The 9,336-nt window shown below is 40.5% G+C and overlaps 1 long non-coding RNA gene and 1 pseudogene across 2 annotated transcripts in view; one reads left to right on the forward strand and one right to left on the reverse strand.

Annotated features, from left to right (window-relative positions):
* Nucleotides 1–9,336, reverse strand: part of LOC141373161 (uncharacterized) — a 49,989-nt gene that overhangs the window by 39,093 nt on the left and 1,560 nt on the right. The window lies entirely within an intron of this gene.
* LOC112822449 (large ribosomal subunit protein uL23 pseudogene) lies at nt 7,725–8,244 on the forward strand (annotated as a pseudogene).

Raw genomic sequence — 9,336 nt, forward strand, 5'->3', positions numbered from 1 at the left:
CCTTCATTTTTCCCTTCCTACTATCTTCTTTTTTTTTTTTTTTAACATATAATGTATTATTTGTTTCAGAGGTACAGGTCTGTGATTCATCAGTCTTACACAATTCACAGCACTCACCATAGCACATACCCTCCCCAGTGTCTATCACCCAGCCACCCCATCCCTCCCACCCCTACCACTCTAGCAGCCCTCAGTTTGTTTCCTGAGATTAAGAATTCCTTCTCTGTATTACTTCTTATAAGTGCATGTGAATGAAGAATTATCTCAAAATTGAACTTAAAAACAAAGCTTCAAAAGAATCAGACTGATATGTAAGTAAATTAACTGCCTGCCAGAAGAAAACACTCCATTAACCACAACAAAATGTAAACTCACAACAACATAGCATCCATTACCTAGAGCATGCATTAAAAATTACTAGGCATGTAGGGGCGCCTGAGTGGATCAGTTGGTTGAGCTTCTGGTTCTTGGTTTTGGCTCTGGTCATGATCTTGTGGTCCTGGGATTGAGCCCCACATTGGGCTCCACACTCAGTGTGGAATCTGCTTGAGATTCTCTCTCCCTCTGTCCCTCCCCCCACTCACGCACTCACTCTCTCTCTATAAAAAACAAATAAAATCTTTTTTAAAAAATTACTATGTATGTAGAGAAGCAGGAAAATACAAACTATAACAAAGAAAAAAATCAATCAATACAAACTGACATAGAAGTGACTAAGATGATGAAATTAGCAGAGAAGGAATCTATTATAGCTATTATAATATGGTCAAAGATTTAAGGAAAACATTTGTGTGATTAAGGAAAAGTAGGACATCTCAAAATAGAAAATTGTTAAATATAAAAAGAAACCAAAAGATATTCTACAACTAGAAGAATACAATATGTGAATGAAAAATTTACTGAATGGACCGCATAGCAGATTAGACTCTGATGAAGAGCAGACAAGTAAACTTGAAGACATGGAATAGAAATGATCCTAAGTAAACACAGAAAGGAAAAACAGCTGGAAAAAAAAATGAACAGAGACTCAATGGACTATGAGATAATATTAAGTAGCTAAAATAATTGTAACTGGGGAGGAGAGAGACATTGGCACAGAAAAATACATTTTTTCAAGATGATGGGAGTTTTCTTTTTTCAAATTTGATGAAAAACATAACCCCATAGATCCAAGAAGCTCAATGAAGCAAGGCAGATATTGGGGGGTGGGGCATATTGTAATCACGTTTCTGAAAACCAAAGATAATGAGAAAATCTTCAGTGTATCCAGAAAAAAAAAGACATGTTATATTCAGCGTCCGTAGGAATTATCACTTGCTTCTCAAGAGAAAGAATGCAAATCAGAAAACAACAGAATGAATAATATTTTAGTACTTAGAGAAAAAGACTATCTAAAATTCTTTATCTAGAAAAATAATGATCAAAAATGAAGGCAAAAATAAAGATACTTTCAGAAATACAAAAGTAGAGAGAATTCATCATCAACGTATGTTCCAGTTATATATTCCTGGTAACAAACTACCCTGAAACTCAGTGGCTTGAAACAAGTATTTTACTATATTTCACAATATTGTGAGTTGGAGATTTGTGCAGGGCATGGTTGGGTGAAACTTTTCCTTGTGGCATCAGTCAAGTTCACTTGATATATTCACTTACATATCTGGCTTTATCTACATGGCTCTTCTCACATATCTAGCACACTGGCAGAGATGGCTGGAAGGCCAAGCTTGGCAGGGACTTTAGACCAAAGAACCTACATGTAGTCCCACCAACATGGGGCCTCAGGGTAGTCAGACTTCTTACCTACTGGCTTTGAGAGCAAGAGTTCTGGCAAATGAGACAGAATCTACATGATCTTTTATGACCTAGACCCAGAAGTCACAAAGCATTACCACCACCATATCCCATCGTTGAAGCAATCACAAGCTAATGCATTTCAAAGGGAAAGAACATAGCCCTCCAAATAGGAGGAGTGCCAAGGAATTTGTAGAAATGATTTTAAATTGCCAGTCTACCCTCTGGCCAAAAATGTTTATATTCCTCCCTCATGTAATATATATTTGTCCCTTCTCTAGACTCTCCAAAGGTCTCATTCCATAATGGCATCGAGCTCAGGTTTGAAGCCCAGGATCTTATCATCTAAATCAAGTCCAAGTAGGGATGAGGCTCCATGCAGGTTCCTGGGATCAGATCTTGATCTGGAAATCAGCAAACTAAAGAGACAAGTTATGTGCCCCACACATACCCAAAATAGGGTGGTGTGACAGACATAGAACAAGTGCAATAAATAGATACCCATTTAGTAAACAAAGAAAATACAAAATCACCAATCCATTGAAATTATAAAATCCAGCTGGGCATATGTTACCAGCTCATGATTAGGGCCTAATCCTGCTCCCTGGGAATGATTTTCCATAATTTTTGGTTGTTACCCCTCAGATCTTAATTTTGCCTTCGAAGTCATGCTTCCTTTTCCATAGAACTAATCCATTTCTGTAGCTGAGTAGCCTACTGAGTCTGCTTCCTGCCCACAGAAATTTAAGAATCCAAAAGCCTCTCTTCATTTTGTACAGTCTCCATTTGGTGGTGTTTTGGTTTTGGTTTTCTTTTTTCAGTATAAGCTGATATTATTACTATAAAAACTTTGTGGATTTAGAATCTATTCTATTCGGTAAAAAGCCACATATACAAATATCTTCTAGATAAGTCCTTTTCTACCTTGGGCTCCCTATGAAGCTACTGTGGGACAATACCCTTCAGATTTTTAAAAGCCTTATTGTTTAGGAGAGAGTATCTGTACTACAACCCCTTAAGAACCTTACAAGGCTTTTTATCTCTTTCTGAACTCATAACAAAAGGTTTTACAATCATATCCTCACTTCATCTTTACCTTGAGTCCATGATTTTCTAAAAGAACCTTGAATTTTATCTTTGTTCTGTGGCTCTATCTTTCTTTGAGTATCTTCTGCTGGGAGACACTAAGGATAAGAAATAGTTTCATTTTCAGATCTTGTTCCTATATAGTTCCTCTAAATTCTGTTTGAAAGTTGAATAATTCCTTCTTTAGTACAGCTCTATCCATATCTTATGATACATAATTTAAAAACAAATAAATAAAATATAACTTTCAGCTTTCTGCCTGGAAATCTCCTAAGCCAGATCCATCAGTTCATTAAATACATTTTATGATTATCCATGGTATCACATTTGCTAAACCATCTGCCATAACAGAACAAGATCCTCCTTTCTTCCAGCTTCCAAAAACATTTTCCTTATTTTCTAAGCTCTCATTGACGTCCTCCTCAATGACTGTCAGGATCCCACTAACAGTCTTCTCAAAGCCCTGTCAACTTCTGCCTCACATCTTGTCCCAAAGCCAGTGCCATGCTTTAGGTTTTTGTTACAACACCCCAAATTTTGTTCCTCTTATCTAATACTATATAACTGCTCGAAAAAATAGTTGCTTAAAACAATAATTTTATTATAGCTCATGACTAAGAAAACCATGAATTTGGGCAAGTTTCAGTTTGGTGATCCTTACATTCCTTGTGGCATCAAGAGAAGTCACTCAGGGCTATTCACCTGGTGAATGAGAAGTTTGGAGGATTCAAGACAACTTCACTCACGGGGCGCCTGGGTGGCTCAGTCAGTTAAGCGTCTGCCTTTGGCTCAGGACATAATCCCAGGGTCTTGGGATCGAGCCCCGCATCAGGCTCCCTGCTCAGCAGAGCCTGCTTCTCCCTTTCCCTCTGCCTGCTGCTCTGCCTACTTGTGCTTTCTATCTCTCTGTCAAATAAATAAATAAAAAATATCTTTGAGGACTAGGAAAGATGGCGAAGGAGTAGGGGACCCTATTTCAACTGGTCCCCGGAATTGAGCTGGATATCTACCAGACCACTCTGAGCACCCACGAAACCAGCCTGAGATGTAAGAAGATTTGGATCTCCACAAACAGAATATTGCAGGCGGTTGGTTTTGAGGTATGAAGTGGGGAGCCCTGATTCCGCGGGCAGATATCGGAGGATAAACGGCAGCGGAAGGGAGCCTGGCCGTGGGGATCCTACACCGCTGGTGAGCAACAGCCTCGCACGCCCTGGGGACGGGGCACAGACTCACAGACCTGTAGCACCGGGAAAGAACTTTAGGGCAGCCCCTGGGGCGGAAACCCGGAGAGGCGGGGTCCCGCGTGCGATCTGGGGGCCGCTGGCAGTTTTAGAAGCACAAAGGGCAGAGACGTGCTCTGACCTGGAGGCAGGACTGGGGGCGCTGCGGAGGGGCGCACAACCCAGGACACTGAAGTTAATAGCAGCACGGACAGAAATGGAGACAGTGTGGCCTGGAGAGCTCACTGAAGAACAGACTGTGGTCTCTCTGCCCTGAGACAGAGGTTTGGAAACAGTCTCTTCTGCTCTGACTCACAGAAGAGACGAGGAAAGCCGCCAGAGAACAAAAGCCCCCAAAACTGATTCCCCGCTGAGCCCATCCCCTGCCATGGGTGGGGGGGGGGGGGGGGAGGGCAACTCTGCCAAAACAGGGTTGCATGAGTAACAGCGCAGCGTGGCAGGCCCCACCCCCAGAAGACAGGCTGGGAAAACAAGAGGCCAGCAACCCTAAGGTCCCAAGAAAACAGGTGCATCTTGCTTGGGTTCTGGCCAATAATTTGGACTCTATACATTCCCTCAAACACCCATCAATAGAATGACTAGGAGGAGGAGCCCCCAAAATAGAAAAGACTCAGAGATTATGACTTAGGCTGCAGATTTACAAATGGATGCAGATATAACCAAGATGTTGGAGATGGAATTCAGGCTAGCAATTGTGAAGACAATGGCTAGAATGGAGAAATCAATTAATGGCAAAATGGAGTCTCTAAGGGCAGAAATGAAAGCTGAATTGGCAGAACTTAGAAATGCTATCAATGAGCGCTGTGAATTGTGTAAGACTGTTGAATCACAGATCTGTACTTCTGAAACAAATAATGCAACATATTTTAAGAAAAAAGAAAAAGAAGAAGATAGCAGGAGAGGAAGAATGAAGGAGAGTAAGTCAGAGGGGGAGACGAACCAGGAGAGATGATGGACTCTGAAAAACAAACTGAGGGTTCTAGAGGGGAGGAGGGTAGGGGGATGGGTTAGCCTGGTGATGGGTATTAAAGAGGGCACATTCTGCATGGAGCACTGGGTGTTATGAACAAACAATGAATCATGGAACACTACACCAAAACAAATGATGTAATATGTGGTGATTAACATAACAATAAAAAAGAAAAAAAAGAACAAAATAAAAAAAAAAAAGAAATGCTATCAATGAGATCCAATCCAATCTAGATAATCTAACAGCTAGGGTAAGTGAGGCAGAAGAACGAATAAGCGACCTGGAATAGATAGAAAGGGAAAAGGGGAGGCCAGGAAAAAACAACTCAGAATCCATGAAAATAGAATCAGAGAAATAAGTGACACCATGAAGCGTTTCGATGTCAGAATAATTGGAATCCCGGAGGGAGTGGAGAGAGAGGACTAGAAGATATATTCAAGCAAATTGTAGCTGAGAACTTCCCTAATCTGGGAAATGAAACAAACATTCGCGTCCTAGAGGCAGAGAGGACCCCTCCCAAGATCAAGGAAAACAGGCTAACATCCCGGCATGTAATAGTAAAATTTGCAAATCTTAGAACCAAGGAAACCATCTTAAGGGCAGTTAGGGGGAAGAGATTCCTTACCTACAGAGGGAGGAACATCAGAATAACGTCAGACCTATCCACAGAGACCTGGCAAGCCAGAAAGGCCTGGCAAGACATATTCAGGGTACTAAATGAGAAGAACATGCAGCCAAGAATACTTTATCCGGCAAGGCTTTCATTTAGAATGGATGGAGAGATGCAGAGCTTCCATGACCGGCAGAAACTGAAAGAATATATGACCACTAAGCCAGCCCTGCAAGAAATATTAAGGGGGGGTTCTATAAAAGGAGAAAGACCCCAAGAGTGATATACAACAGAAATTTACAGGGACAACCTATAAAAACAACATCTTCACAGGCAACATGATGACAATTAATTCATATCTTTCAATAATCACTCTCAACGTGAATGGCCTAAGTGCTCCCATAAGACAGCACAGGGTTGGTTGCACATTGGATAAAAAGACAGGACCCATCCATATGCTGCCTACAAAAGACTCATTTTGAACCTAAAGATACATCCAGACTGAAAGTGAAGGGATGGGGATCCATCTTCCATGCCAGCAGACCTCAAAAGAAAGGTGGAGTAGCAATTCTTATACCAGACAAATTAGATTTTAAAGTCTGTAATTAGAGACACAGTAGGACACTACATCATTCTTAAAGGGTCTATCCAACAAGAAGATCTAACAATTGTAAATACACCCCCAACATGGGAGCAGCCATCTACATAAGCCAACTGTTAACCAAAATAAAGAGTCATATTGATAACAATACGTTAATTGTAGGAGACCTCAATATTCCACTCTCAGCAATGGACAGATCATCTAAGCAGAAAATCAACAAGGAAACAAGAGCTTTGAATGATACACTGGACCAGATGGACCTCAGAGATATTTACAGAACATTCTACCCTAAAACAACAGAATACTCATTCTTCTCGAGCACACATGGAACTTTCTCCAGAATAGACCACATACTGGGTCACAAATCAGGTCTCCACTGATACCAAAAGATTGAGATTATTCCCTGCATATTCTCAGACCACAATGCTTTAAAACTGGAACTCAATCACAAGAAAAACTTTGGCAGAAATTCAAACACTTGGAAGCTAAAGACCACCCTGCTCAAGAACGTTTGGGTCAACCAGGAAATCAAAGAAGAACTTAAACAATTCATGGAAATCAATGAGAACAAAACACATTGGTCCAAAACCTATGGGATTCTGCAAAGGCAGTCCTAACGGGGAAATACATAGCCATCCAAGCCTCACTCAAAAAAACAGAAAAATCCCAAATTCACCAACTAACTCTACACCTTAAAGAACTAGAGAAAAAGCAACAAACGATGCCTAAGCCACGCATTAGAAGAGAAATAATTAAAATTAGAGCAGAAATCAATGAGTTAGAAACCAGAAACACAGTAGATCAGATCAACAAAACTAGAAGTTGGTTCTTTGAAAGAATTAATAAGATCGATAAACCACTGGCCAGACTTATCCAAAAGAAAAGAGAAAGGACCCAAATTAATAAAATTATGAATGAAAGGGAAGGGATCATGACTAACACCAAGGAAATAGAAACAATTATTAGAAATTATTATCAACAACTATATGCCAATAAACTGAGCAATCTGGATGAAATGGAGGCCTTCCTGGAAACCTATAAGCTGCCAAGACTGAAACAGGAAGAAATTGACAACCTGAATAGGCCAATAACCAGTAACAAGATTGAAGCAGTGATCAAAAACCTCCCAAAAAACAAGAGTCCAGGGCCTGATGGATTCCCTGAGGAATTCTACCAAACATTCAAAGAAGAAATAATACCTATTCTACTGAAGCTGTTTCAAAAAATAGAAATGGAAGGAAAACTTCCAAACTCATTCTATGAGGCCAGCACTACCTTAATCCCCAAACCAGGCAAAGACCCTATCAAAAAGGAGAATTTCAGACCAATATCCCTGATGAATATGGATTCCAAAAACCTCAACAAAATCCTGGCTAATAGGATCCAACAATACATTAAAAGGATCATCCACCCCCTTTTACGAAGATGGTGCCAAAGGCTAAGAAGGAAGCCCCCGCCCCTCCCAAAGCCGAAGCCAAAGCAAAAGCTTTGAAGGCCAAGAAAGCGGTGCTGAAAGGCGTCCACAGTCACAAAAAAAAGAAATTCCGCACGTCACCTACGTTCCGATGACCCAAGACACTGCGTCTGCGGCGGCAGCCCAAATATCCTCGAAAGAGCACCCTCAGGAGAAACAAGCTTGATCACTATGCCATCATCAAGCTCCCCCTGACCACTGAGTCAGCCATGAAGAAAATAGAAGACAACAACACACTTGTGTTCATTGTGGATGTCAAGGCCAATAAGCACCAGATCAAACAGGCTGTGAAGAAGCTCTACGACATTGACGTGGCCAAGGTCAACACCTTGATCAGGCCTGATGGAGAGAAGAAGGCATATGTTCAACTGGCTCCTGACTATGATGCTTTGGATGTTGCCAACAAAATTGGAATCATCTAAACTGAGTCCAGCTGGCTAAATCTAAATTAAATTTTTTTCAAAAAAAAAAGGATCATCCACCACGACCAAGTGGGATTTATCCCCAGGATGCAAGGGTGGTTCAACATTTGCAAATCAATCAATATGATAGAACACATTAATAAGAGGAGGGAGAAGAACCATATGGTCCTCTCAATTGATGCAGAAAAAGCATTTGACAAAATACAACATCCTTTCCTGATTAAAACTCTTCAGAGTATAGGGATAGAGGGAACATTCCTCAAGTGCATAAAATCCATCGATGAAAAACCCACAGCGAATATCATCCTCAATGGGGAAAAGCAGAGAGCCTTTCCCTTAAGATCAGGAACAAGTCAAGGATGCCCACTCTCACCACTATTGTTCAACATAGTACTAGAAGTCCTGGCAACAGCAATCAGACAACAAAAAGAAATAAAAGGTATTCAAATTGGCAAAGAAGAAGTCAAACTCTCTTTTTTTTGCAGACGACATGATACTTTATGTGGAAAACCCAAAAGACTCCACCCCCAAATTACTAGAACTCATACAGCATTTCAGTAATGTGGCAGAATACAAAATCAATGCACAGAAATCAGTTGCTTTCTTATACACTAACAACGCAACTGTAAAAAGAGAAATTAGAGAAATGATTCCATTTACAATAGCACCAAAAACCATAAGATACCTCAGAATAAACCTAACCAAAGAGGTAAAGGATCTATACTCTAGGAACTACAGAACACTCATGAAAGAAATTGAAGAAGACACAAAAAGATGGAAAAATATTCCATGGTCATGGATCAGAAGAATAAACATTGTTAAAATGTCTATGCTACCCAGAGTAATCTATACCTTCAATGCCAACCCCAATCAAAATTCCAAAGACATTTTTCAAAGTGCTGGAACAAAAAAATCCTAAAATTTGTATGGAATCAGAAAAGACCCCGAATCGCCAAGGAAATGTTGAAAAAGAAAAAGCTGGGAGCATCACATTGCCTGATTTCAAGCTATTTTACAAAGCCGTGATCACCAAGACAGCATGGTACTGGCACAAAAACAGACACATAGACCAGTGGAACAGAATAGAGAGCCCAGATATGGACCCTCAACTCTATGGTCAAATAATCTTTGACAA

The sequence above is a fragment of the Callorhinus ursinus genome, unplaced genomic scaffold (assembly GCF_003265705.2).
Source record: "Callorhinus ursinus isolate GAN/ISIS: 27379988/994484 unplaced genomic scaffold, GSC_fseal_2.0 scaffold8, whole genome shotgun sequence".
NCBI classification, from domain to species: domain Eukaryota; kingdom Metazoa; phylum Chordata; class Mammalia; order Carnivora; family Otariidae; genus Callorhinus; species Callorhinus ursinus.